At 40.9% G+C, this 13,548-nt stretch overlaps 1 protein-coding gene across 1 annotated transcript in view; it reads left to right on the top strand.

Moving 5' to 3' along the window:
- The first annotated feature begins 4,128 nt into the window (after positions 1 to 4,128).
- Positions 4,129 to 13,548, top strand: part of LOC124055557 — a 62,547-nt gene continuing 53,127 nt past the window's right edge. The window contains exons 1-2 of the mRNA XM_046382454.1: positions 4,129 to 4,296; positions 5,027 to 5,132. The gene's annotated coding sequence lies outside the window, so the exon portion shown is untranslated. The remainder of the gene's footprint in view (positions 4,297 to 5,026; positions 5,133 to 13,548) is intronic.

Raw genomic sequence — 13,548 nt, forward strand, 5'->3', positions numbered from 1 at the left:
AATTCTCTCCTTCAGTTAGTCACGTGGTAGCCTGAAAGTCTTCTGCCGTTGATTGGGTTTATTTTCGGTCCCCCGCAAAGGAAATGACAGAAACGTTGGACGGCACGCTAACTCACACATAAACAAACAGTGTGTTTTAGTCTACTGAACGCCGCTGGGAAGCCACACACCATGTGAAAAGATAGCACAGTAAGCCTTCAGGTAATATTTCTCCCCTAATCTTTCCGTTTGCAGAGGCTCCCATGATAGTGTTCGCTGACAGCACCTTAATCCCAACCATAAGAGAAGTTTGGGAAGTCTGGGAAGAAAGCTCCTCACCATTGTTGAAGTTTTCTCTCTCTCACGCTCACAAGCAGTCAGATGACTGCTCTCAGACGCTTGCTCATAGAATTCCACAGTGAGACGCACACACAAGCTAATTTTGAAAGCTTCGCCAACATGCGAGGAAGGGGAGCTTCCCCCCAAATCTTCGCCACATGGGCAAATCCAACGGAGAGCTTTTTGGCAGGTTCAAACGTCTGCTTCCGTAATCTGCTTGATTTCAGGTTCTCCCAGCAGAGGTCCGACACGCCTCTGATTTGACAGGAGAGAAGATGGGAGGCAGCAGGTATGTGTGTGCATTAATTGGAGGTATACTGACTAATTTTCATTTAAGGGGGATGATGTAATAAATCTGCGATGGCAGGAAAGTATTGCACTTTTCTCACACTTGAAAATGTCACTTTGGTTGCACTTCTGAGCACGTCCAGCGGTGCTGTAATGTTTCACCGCATTTGGCTTTTTGTGTGAAGTGGAGGTTTATTTTTACATCCAGTAAATAAAAAAAAGCACAGCAAAAAGCATCCATTAGGCCTGAGAACACGTTGCAGTACATTTACTACTTACAAGGTTGATTTTCTTAAAGTATTTTAAAACTTGGCTAACTGGCAGTCGTCTTCTTTCTGCCCTCCATCCATTCCATCAGTGAAATAGCTTTACATTAGCACCAGGACAGTCAACAACGTTGGCTTGTGTTGACACATATGCAGAAGAAACAAACTGAAGGAGGCCCTGACTTCAAAACTTCACAAGGAAGTCACAAATATTCACTTTAACAAGCCAGTTTGACCTTAGAATCCAAAAATCACCATTTCTCTTTCAAATGGAGAAAAAGTGAACCAAGCAGATGATATAATTCTACTTGTATTGAATTTATGGGAGTTTTAGTGAAGTATAGTTTGCTTGATGCATGCAGGTGTGCTTTCTTTGATAGCCTGGAATAGTTTTGAGAATCCCTGAGAGAACTGAAAAAATAAGGAAAACTTTTCTTCTTTGGCAGAAGAAACTCAAGTTGACATCATGGCAACTGAGCAAACTCCATCAATTGCTCAGTCGAATTCTGTTTGGCAACATTATTTTGTAGAACTGCGGTTTCCAAGGTCAGTTTTTTCTGTTAGCTTCTGGAGTAGGTATGATAGTGACGAGTGCTTCAGAGTGTAGAGACATGTTATCATTCTTGAAGTGGTCACTTTCATTTCCTACGTCCTTTTGTATGTGGTGCAAGGAAAGTACTTGTCTCTTTAGGCACAGGACACTTAACCCGAGCAGCTGAGGAATTTTCTTTTTATAAGTGTTTAGAAAAGCAAGAACAAAAACCTTCTGCATCCGGTTAAAGCTTGTATTACTACAATATGATATCAACTGGTGGTGGGGAGCAGGAAAATGACATTTAATTAGAAATGTTGCAGGTTATTACTTGAAGATGAATGTTGTTTTGACAGGTCTTATATTAAAACACTGGCTGGCCACTCAGTCATGTTGCAGGTAAAGCTGCCTAAGGATGGATACAAATATTTAAAGTATTTAAAGCACCGCAGAGGCAGCTCACACTTGGAAGTCTCGTTTGACGCCTAGAAGATGTGTTTGACTTTTCAGAAGATTCCTGTAGCAAAGATTAAGCAGCGCTTCCCCACAGTACTTCCATCATGAGCATTTCCAGCCAGTACATTCAACATAGAAGCATCACTTAGCATTTCTATGAAAGCTATTACAAGCACACGTCCTCATTCGTATGGAGCTCCAGCTGAATACGCCAGAACATGACTTCTCGTGCATTCACATCTGTCAAACTCTGTATAACCCTATTAAGTGGTGCAAAGAGGAGCTACCGGGCGCAGAATTTGTACTATCTTCAGGACCTTGCTGAGCTGAGTTTTATAAATTCAAGATGAGGTCACGTCAGCACTCAAGTCTCTTAAATGGTCTCTTGCGGAAAATATTGCGCTGTAACAACAGGGAGCAGAAGTGGATAACATAAATCGCTTAGAAATAAAGCGAAGCTGCACCACCTCTATTTTTCTTATTAAAAGCAACTAAACATCAAGAGATAAACAGTCCTCATGCTGTCTCTCTCTTTTTTTTTTCATCCCAACAAGCGAGCTCTGGAGGGAGCTGAGCCACAATCCGGATGACAAATGAGAGCTTTATGGCTGTTCGCACCACAGGCTCAGTGTTCAAGGACACACTGGGAGGATTTTCCAAGGGAATAGGCCTAAATTACTTCAGGTTGTAGGCTAACTCTTTCAAAGTGATGCAGTGCCTTGACGGAGAAACACGCGAGGTGTGATGAGCTCATGTGAGAAAGGCCTTTTGATATTCAGCACAGACACAGATAAATACATTAGTGTGGAAATCTTGCGAAAGTCACGTACGCCGCTGCTTTATCTCTCTGTGCTGTGATTCAGGGCTCTTTCATTATAAAGCTCAGACCTACTGGAGACATAATTGAGTCTGTGCTTATACAGCAGAGTGGTGAAATACCTTTTTGTGCTGTTTGAAAGGACGCTTGCTTGTGCAATAGAGACCTTTCAGTGCACTGCTTGGCGCGAGTTTCTTTGCTCATTGGAATCAAATCACGATGAATGGACTTTCTGCTAGTGGTCGACTAATAAGCAGTCCTATGCCTAAATAATTAAACGCTGTGCTGTCATTTTTGCACTAAAGTTGAAAACATTTCAGATGACTGCTGCAGTTATAGTTAGTCCGAAATCAAGATCACCTTCCTTTCATAGAGAAGAGAATATTAGCGATTATGTGAAGTGCTAGTTTTAGCAGTACGTCTAATCTCTTGCATTCTTCTGTTTTCTGATGTTAAAATTAATTGTGCATTGTACAGAAAAGGCCTGCCGCAGGCACCCTCGAATGATCACACTCAATTAGACATCATCAATTAGTGATGCTGAGTGCATTGTTTCACAATCACATGTGGTTATTACTTTGCTGTTGCAGAAACAGCAATGAAAATGTAGTAATATTCGTATTTATCTGTGTGTACATTTGGATGATGTAACAACAGAGCCAAGCATTTAAATTGATCAAAAGCAAAATAATAGTCAGCTGCTCTCTGACTGTTGTACTGCATTAGATCACTAGATTGTTTTTAGGATGGATTTTCATTTTTGGACATTCAGGATGAGCAGAGAACTATGTGTGTAACATACATAAAACATACAAGTTCAGTAGTTATGACCACTGCTATATGTAAGGATGGACGACACACCAAAACATCGCGGATACAAACGCCGTTGAAACCATCTGTGAATACAGTCATCGGTTGAGCCCGTGACCTGACGTAATGATTAATGAGAGCTAACGCTTTATTAAATTTACGCATTCCAAAAAGTATGTAAGATGAAATTGTCTATTAGTTTATGTTGTCTAAACCTAACTTACTTTTCCAAGTACATCTACTTTAAGTAAGCTGTACTGTCCCAGTGTGACTTCAGAACCAGCTTCATGTGGGACCTGATTGATAGCTGTGACACCTAGATGTAGCTGTGACCTTTGACCTTAGCTAACGGCTAACAGTCAGCTAACAGCATAACTGCTGTAAGTTCCACTTGTCGACAAATTTACATTAAAACTCGTAGAAACCACACTAAAGGTCGGTAACGTTTGCTCAAGTTTAAATTCTCCCCTTTCTAAAGTAATTTCGTTCATAAAGTGAATTAACCACAAAGCTTAATTAAAGATGGCTAATGACAGCTAATCATGATCATGCATTGCTTTTAGGATTAATGAGCTGGCGCACGTCACTCTCCCCTCCAGTAAAATGTGTGTATATGCAAAATTTAATTTTTCCAGGGGCTAAAGACGGCAGGTTTGATTTAAGCCTGGTGACTGCGTGTTTGAGATAAAAGTTACAACGATATTGATGCCTTCAAGATTTCCTCCAGGAGAAGCCCTGTCAGAGCCAGAGCCAAACAGGGGCTCCTTCATCCCTGTGAACCGCAACGTGTTGCACCCAAGGGCCCCGAGGTATGTCTCTCCACACTCTGTGTTACAGTGTGACCTACTGTGTGTCATGTAGATAATAACCGTCATCTCAAGTGTTGATGACTGTCTTTCCATGTGTGTCTCAGTTAACCTAACAGTTTTAAACCTTAGTAATCTTGGGACCATACAAGTACATGTAAAGTACATGTAAAGTAACTGAACCTCAGCCGTCTATTGATGCCATTTTATCGCATTTAGTTCATTTGTTTGTTTAGTTAATAGCACGGTTCAAGGCATGACAGTGTCAGTTCCTCTGTTTTAATCTAAAATATCTCAACAACTATTGGATGTGTTACCGCAAGCGATGTTTGGTAAATCTCATGACACGGTGAAGTGATGAACCCACACTCGTTTAGGCTTTTCACAAACCACAGCAGTTGAAAGTGAACATCATCATGGCATGAGTCAGTTATTACTGCAGATGTCTGTGGGCCTTAGCCTTTTGCATATTATTAACTTGCCCATTCAGATGGTCTGAGGAGAAAGCAAAGAAACAAAAAAGTCACAAGATGTTTGTGTTGTGTTGTGAGTAACAAATTTATGTATTTCAGCCACTTCAGCCACTGTAACTTTACATATGGCTTTATCATCATGTCATTTCTTTTAATTTGTCCAGTAGGTTAATTTGTGACCAGCATCTGCAGAAGTAATGACTAACTGGTGTGGTTGTAGACTAAAGGCTTTTTTTTTCCTTTTGTTACCCTAAAATTAGTGTGTATATGCTGGCTATTTCTGGATACCTGGAGCCACATGACTTTACCACGATTTGATCAAGGAACAGCATGCCTGGAGGGAAAGTACTGCAGCTGAGATTTGGGGTAAGTTGTGTCATTAATTTAAACCTGTCGCCCTACACTTGTGACTCCTTCTTTGCTTTGTCTGATCAGTCGCTGAAGCTTCATGGAAACAGTGATGTTATGATGTGATGATGTGATGAATGTTATGGTGGTTACGTATATATTTATATATATATATAACAGTGCTTAAACACTTCATAGCATCAGGAAAGGATGCCATGTTTGCATTAATGGGAATCAGAGCTGGAGTGGATAAGTACGTCTGGCTACTGCCTTTGACCTGCATTTGTTAGTGCCTGTTAGTGGGGAGTGGAGTTGTGGAGTGGAGTTTTTTTTGTCCAGTGTTAAAGAAGTATCGGTCTTCTGTGTTACAAACTCACTTTGCGGCCCAATATTTTAAGATCTTTTTTAATTCGAGTTAAAAACTGAATTCATCTCACGTAATTTCTGTGTTGTTAATTCAGCTACTCATTCAGCTACAGGGCGTTGCTTCAGCTTAAAGTAATAACGGTCATACTAATTTTGTGTCAAATAGTTGAAACCAGATTTTAAATCTATAAATTGTAATCATTTTTAAAAATACATTATACAATCTGTATCATATGAGAAGCCAAACTTTCCTATCACAGAAGATTATCCGGCTGGCTAAGCAGCTAACTTAACTGGCTTTCTCCATCAGCTGGGGGATTGTAGTTTGAATATAACAGACCCAGAGGCAAGTGATTTAAATCAGAAGCCCTGGGCACACAAAAGAAGCCGTCCGCTCAAGTCGTTCACGTTTATACATTTCGCCGACGTTCCTACCAGAAGTGAAAGCACGCGGGAGGGGATTTAATGCTTTGCTCAGGAACACTTTATAACCCGGGCGACGCTGAGGGATTTGACATGTGAGCTTTCAATTATGATGCTATCTCACTTAGCACTAAGCTATCCTGCTAAGCACACACTTCGGTCACCGATCAGCAGAGCATGTGTTACGGTGTCCCTTAAAGCCCATATAGATCATTACCATTTGCAGGAAACACTGTGCACAGCAGAGCCTAAGGATCAAATTCTCACCCAATAATTGAGTGCGTGGCGGGGTAAATGTCAAACTATTTGCAAGTCATTCGTGCGCTGTGGTATTCTTCTCTATTAGCCTAATGTGCCAGACTTACTCATCTTGGCTTTGTGCAAATTCATATTGGATTTTTATTAAAACTCAAACCAACAGTAATAGATGTGCCTCTGGGATAGCTTTAAAAATCAATTTGCTAAACAGGACAAAATTACCCCATAATTGTCTCCTTGGACCACATTACCCATCGAAGGTGATTCTCATTCGAATGTGAGTAAACTTTGCTTCATCGACCAAATCGTTCCCTCACTCTGGACTCCAGAGCCATGTGTTCCTTCATTACTATAACCACCCAAACAGGCAAACGGGATCCTGCGCTCGCCACTGACAGGAAAATCACAACCCAGATCCTGCCTGTCAAATGGCCCTCCAGCGATTCCTGCTGCTAATGAAGTGAAATATTCTGGCATCTGAATCTGAAATAGAGCTGTATATTTGGACACATGAATATGAATACAATCAGCTAGACTTGGCTCATTAATGAGGCAGGGAGAGCAACCAGCAGACAGGATTAATTAATTACAGAGTGACATTTATGGATAATAACCTTCTGGTGGATATCACGGCTAATGAATATGCATAAGACTATCAAAGGGGAAGTATCCAGCCAAGATGAAATATCTATATTCAGATCCATGATGGGGTTACTGCCGCATCATGTGAATCAGCAGCACATCATGATTTCAAAGCATGTCATGTTTGAATGATTCTTCCCCAGCTCGCCATGTGATGAGACACAGTGTAACTGCCTTCAAGCAGGGTTGCGTGGCACCTTCTGTGGCACTAAATTTGCAGTTGGTGAAATAAGTTGATGTTGAAATTCCGGAAAACAGCCAAAGAGTTGAGCCTCTGTGACTAAAGGACTCTGATTTGTGTCTGTGAAGATCCTGGTGAATATATCCTATGGATTTGGTGATATTTTGCTGTACTGTTTCAACCAAGACCAGTGGCTGTGTCATTTCTCCTCCTGAGGGTCCACTGTGACCACTGCTGGTAATCAATGAGCAGAACTCCTTTCTGGGCAATATTGGATTTGGAGGGGGTTTGCATTAATGCGTTGAAGCACATTAATTGAAGTCTCGTGTTTTTAATTAACTGAAAACTGGCATCCCCATCTAGTTATTTTATCTATAGCATCTTAATTGAATTTAGAAGATTCGATGTAATTGCATATACTGTGATGGAAGATTTCATATCGCACATAATCAGTGTAGCCTAACTCTTGTCAGTACTTCCTATCTCTTACAACTGGCAATAACAAATCCTGCTTCGCAACCGTCTTTGTTGCTTACTAAAGCCACAAATTTGATACCATTATGGCAAATTATAAAGTCTTGCTGGCAGGAGTGTGAGATTTCTAGATTATTTCGCCGTTACAAGATGCAGCTTGGACTGAGCAGAGTTGGGATGAACCTCAAATTCTACTCCCCTTGTAGCCGCAAGCGTCTGCTGGCTTGTGTCTTCCAATAAGCAGAGCCTAAAATGTGTTGCTGTAGAAACTGCAAATCATATGAAAGGGGCTTGTAGTGAAGAACCCACAGATAATTATCACTTGACTCTGCGGTTCCTCTTTCAGCTCATTGTTTCGGTTTTGTGGCCTGTGACTCCACTGTCGTATGCTCAGCACCAAATAGCAGAGAGACAAAGCTGCTGGTGAACTAAACGTTTCTCGTGTGTATTATTAAGAGTCATTTTACAAGAGTTGCATTATAAGTCAACTCCCTGTTACCTGTCTGAAAGGATGATTAAACATCTTTGCTGTTGACAACCTCCCTTCCTGCTGCTAGGCAACAATGGGTTAATATGTTTAGTAGTGGCTCAAGTTGGAAAAGCCAACTTTTAGTAACTTGTGAGCAAAGAATTATTAAGTTTAACAACATGTAAGGTTAAGTTCATTGCATGAACTGGAAAACAGCACTCCCACTAATGCATTTCTGCTAGTGTACAGCACATAATTAACCATCAGGGAGAGGCAGCACCTTGTCAGTGCAGCAGATGGTAGATAAGAGGATGAAAATATTCGTTAGGAACAAGGGGCTATTGTTGTCCTCGTTGCTTGTAAGACACTTTTTCTAGCACAGGTCTTAATTGAATTCCCTATCGCAGCATTAATGTGATACCCCAGTAGGTCAAACTAATTAAATGGTCATAATCAATAGGATTATGCAATATGAGTGTATTAAAGAACATATGAGATCCCTGTGTAATAATAATTATCATTCTGAAGGTCAAGTTAATTAATGGCCCTGCCTCATCATTGTGGGATCTTTTACTATAATGTCCAGACTCCTAAAGCCGGCTGAGCTGAAGCGAAGGGACAGAGCGGCTTCATTGTCCACACCACTGACCTTCTGCAAACGATGATTGATACTGCTCCCCTTATCTCATTGTCTCCTTCCTCCACCGTATCAATCACTAACAAGAAATAATATGAGATGTTCATTGTTCTTCGAGTCGGATAGAGGTTAAACGGAGGAATATGCATCAAACTGTCCAAATAAAGTTGTGAAATAAGTTGATGTTACAGGTCAGCTGATTTAACATCACAGCGGTTCGATTTCGAGGCACCAAAACAATGTGAACTCGTTTTATATTTCACAGCAGGACTCACAATAGGCCCGTGTGCAGGAGTTAATCACAAGTTAGCACAAGTAAACCATCACAACAAGTAAATCTGCTAAAACGTCATAAAACATGACAGCTGAAATACTTCCCTACGTGACCTCAGAGTTTCGAGAAACTTTGAGAAACTAATAAAATATAATACCTAATTATGTATGAATACTGTACCGCTAAAAGAATAGGGTGAGCTTCTGCTGTTAGATCAGCTTCAGTCCTTCTTCAGCTGTGTGTTATGGGAGATTAGATCACTTCTTCAAAGGGAAAAGCTTCCAGTTCTGTGAGAGGTGAAGGAATTGGAAATCTGCTCGACACCCTGCACTCCCCACCATCCTGTGCAGGTTTATTGATATTCTGATGTGAGCATCAGGAAGGCGGTTTGACTTTGTCTTGCTTTTCATCAATCCTATTTTATTTCTGCAAATGTCCTGATATAGAAATAAATAAATGTTGTGTCCAAGGCTTGATGGCAGTCCTGGCTAGTTTTGTAAAGATCATTGCATTGAATATTTTCTATTTTCTTTGAAAGTGTGCTAATTTTGTAGAGATTTGTAGTGTGTGCAGTGTTGGCTTGCAAATGTAGTGAAATGTGACTTTGGTGGAGAGGTGATCAGAAGTGTCCCATATGTTCCTCGTAACTCTTGTTCAAATTATGCGCTCAAGAGTGGCATTTGAACAATATGAAGGACACGAAGCTGGAAGAGTGGAGTTTGGTGTTTTAAAAGTTTTACGATCTTTAGGGAGTTAGCTTGGAGAGCAGAAGAGGCTCATTTGTGCTTGGCTCAGAAAGTCTGCATATGTGATGGTGAATACTGCATTGTATATTGCATTGCATATATATATTACATATTGCTTTGTCACATTCCTACTTTTGTTTTACAGTCTCAAGGCTGTTGTATATTTGACTGTTGATTTGCTAATTTAGTTTCATATGAAGGTCATAACTCTAAATTGTCCCTCGGTGTGAATGTGAGAGTGTGTGGTTGTCTGTCTTTGTGTGTTGGCCCTGCGATTGACTGGCGACCAGTCCAGGGTGAACCCCGCCTCTCACCCGTAGTCAGCTGGGATAGGCTCCAGCTCCCCCGCGACCCTGACGGACCAGCGGTATAGAAAATGGATGGATGGATGGATGAAGGTCATACCTGCTTTGTGTAACTTGCATTTGCAAAGGCTTCAGAAGTATTCAGATCATGACGTTACTGTTTGGACCTGCATACGATGGCACTGCTCAACCATGCTTTCAATTTTGCAGTGGACCGGATAATCAGGAGGTAAACCTGGAAGCTAGAAAACTTTTTTGGCATGCAAGCTCGGAAAAAAGGGTCTTAAATAATTTATTTAGCATAAAAATTAATCAGCACATCAGGGAACATTTCATCCTTAAGTTTACTTGAGCAATTCAGAATCACAAAGTTTGGACACAGGTGGTTTTCACATTTTATTTGAATCTATTTGAAATATTCACAAATTGTTTCTCGTGTTGTTTTTGCAGAGGTTACTTGACCTTTTATTGAACGTGTTATTGCTATTGATTCAGCTGCGTGATCCCGTCAACATAGCAATTTGCCCTTGAATCTTACCTAATTATGCAGTGTGTATCCAAACATCAGCCATCGAGTGACATTTATTATGTATCGTTAACATATCTGTTCATTTTGGGCTCCATGTGTCAGTCATTTTATTTTGCAGTACATATTGGTTCGGGTGCACATCCCCGGAGTGCTCCGCTACAGACAACCTGTCCGTCTGGCAAGAAGGATGAAGCCTGTCACCTTTTAGTGTGCGCCGAAGGTGAAATGACATTTGAGCGCCGTGCCAAATGTGAGTGCACTCTCCACTCATGCGCTGCTGTCAGGAGTGATCACTGTTATTTCAGCTGCCCGTTCAAAGAGGGGTTCCAATGGCTCACCCCTTTCGCTGCGTTCAGGGTAGTGCAGATAGCAGCCCAGCATTTGCCCTCGCTCTGCAAATCTGATTAGAGGGGCTGTAATAGCAGGTTGTGTGGGAGAAAGTACGATATGAGGAGAGGACAGCGCAAACACACAAGCCATCTCTTTGTCTCCCTCCCAACCCTTTATCCTCTCTCTTCCTGCTCTCTCTTCAAAACAACATGAAAGTGTATTATAGAGTATCACGCTGTCACCTTGGGATGTGACGGGAAATAGAATGGACTACTCAATAGACCGCTAAATTAACTTACTTTAATTTTAGAGACCGTGCAAGGCATAAAGGCGGAAAGACGCGTACACACACTTACACACACTTGCACACATCCGTGACTTAATATGCTATATGGATCTCGCTTCAAAATGAGATGTCCACCCTCTGAAAAGGTGACAGATGCTATTTGAGAATGATCACTGATGCACTGCATAAGTGGAAATGTCTGCATGTCTCCAAACACACATGAATCATCCAGGTGCCGCAGTCCAGATAGTGCCAGTCTCCCTTTATGGCTCACAGGATTTTAAATTTGCTTATCGTCACCATTTAAATAATATCCACAAACATGGTGTCAAATCAACAAATAAATGAAAATTTAAAAAAGGAAAATAGTTTTTCTGCTGGAAGTGTTTTTCATTATTCATTTTCATTAGTGGGTTTTGAATTGCAAAATAACATTTAAGGGTGGCAAATGGGAAATGGGAGAACATATTATAATTGCAATCACTTTTAGCTCTAATCTAATGTTTGTGACAGGGATACAGTCTCAAAAAAGCAAGCTGGGACTGTCTGTGGTGTTATTATCATGCAAATGTCCCCTTTTCATGTGGTTTTAGTTCATGTAGAAGTTTTAATTATAATACTCCCATCAGGTATATTGTTACAGTTGTTTTGAGCATCACATTGTCCCCATAATAGCCCCAAACTTTTGCACCAAACTTACCCACACATAGTGAGAAATGTGACAGTATTAAAGTTGAGTGTGCTGTATGAGACTCTTGGGGTCATTTCACTGATGGTATTTCTAATACATTTTTAACACCATACTGTATGACAGTGAATTCAGGAGAAATAATGGCTGATGAGTCACTGACTGATAATATACTTTAAAACCAAGTAGGGATATTTGAGACCACGGTAGCTCCTTTATAATGTAGATGATTAAATCCACCTTGTTAACTTTATGGTTCTTGCTCCTCATCCTCCTTCCCGAGACTCTGTAAGTCATCCTTTAAGTCATGCTGTGTGGAAATCTGAGGCTATATTCACTCTGCAGGTACCAGCTCAGCTCCAAATTCCTCCTCATATCTCGCTTTTCTTTTTTGGATATTCATGCCTATTGTAGGATGTACTCCTCTGTTCATACACGTTTTGGACTGAGAGTTTTTGTCATTATTTCTTGACTGAAATAAGGCTCTTCCCAAAGGGCTGTTTTTTGTTCCTCTTTTGTGTCTTGTAGTCATCTAACAAGGTGGCGTCGAGACAGATTGGAGAAAAGGTGTACCAAAAGCGACAGACTAATAAGAAGCACTGGGCTTCTCGTAGCTCCTGGATAATATGTTGAAGTTCCTGTCAAACAGATAGATCCTCACTTTTTTCAGGTCCATTCATCGTTGTTGTGCTTTGTCAGAAGCATAATGAAAATGCTTTGAAATGTAATGTAAGCCCAGAATCTGCTGCTGCTTCACAGTGAAAGCCTTGACGCAGCACCGTGACACAAAGAAGGCTTTTAGACAGGGTGAAAGTAAACATTGTGTGGGAAACACAATTATTCACTTAATTGTAGAGTGAAGATAGCAGTGGTGGAATGTAGCTATATTGTACTATTCTATTACTGTGTTGCTGATTTTACTTAAGTAAAAGATCTGAGTACTTCTTCCACCGCTGGAAGATTGAGTCCTTTCTGCACAACAGCAGCCAGTTGACTTAGCTTAGCACAGTGCCTGGAAAGAGCTAGTCCAGCAGCCAGCAGAGACTCCGGGAACTGGTTGGTCCAAGCTGAGAAGTAGTCCAACACATGACCGACTGTGAAACAAGGTTTTAGAGGTACTGTCAGGCAGATATTCACCTATGGCTGGAGCCAGGGCGGCTGTCTTTATGCTAAGCTAAGCAACTGCTGATGCCTCTTGGGTGTGTCTCATCTGTTTATATTTTTTTCTATTAGCTCATTCATGATTTTTATTTTTAATTTTAATATCATGTTTGATTCTATGTGCACTCATTTAACCGTGGCTTGAGTAACTCAGGGGTGAAAAATTGTTTTTTTTTTTAGAATTTCATTTTGGTCAAAAGCTGTCCTGCCCACTCTTCTCTCTGTCCACTTCCTGTCCATTCACATCCTCTGTGTTTCCCTCTTTCCTCTCAGTAGGGACTCCCGCCTTGGCCTTTTCCTTCGATCTGATCTTCACTTTCATCACGAGTACATTTTTCCAGCTTCAGTTCCTCCTCTTATAAACATTCCAGACCAGTTTAGCTGACATGTTAAATCATGTTCTCTGTGTGTGCTGGTTTACCTGACTGATCATTGCTTTATGTGTTTTTTTTAAGCAGTAAGGAACATCCTGTCAGCACACTTTGACATTTTATGATGCGTTAGAATAATTAACCTCTTTGTGTGGCCTCTGGGCCAGCTGAAAGGAGAAATCGTGGACAGCCAAACAGGGTATGTAGCTGTTTGATCTAAAGGGTGGGAACAGCTTTTATACCATATTAAAATTTAATTAAATTGCCTTCTAGCTGATTTTTCTTCCTTGGCTA

Source organism: Scatophagus argus, chromosome 24 (assembly GCF_020382885.2).
Source record: "Scatophagus argus isolate fScaArg1 chromosome 24, fScaArg1.pri, whole genome shotgun sequence".
NCBI lineage: Eukaryota > Metazoa > Chordata > Actinopteri > Scatophagidae > Scatophagus > Scatophagus argus.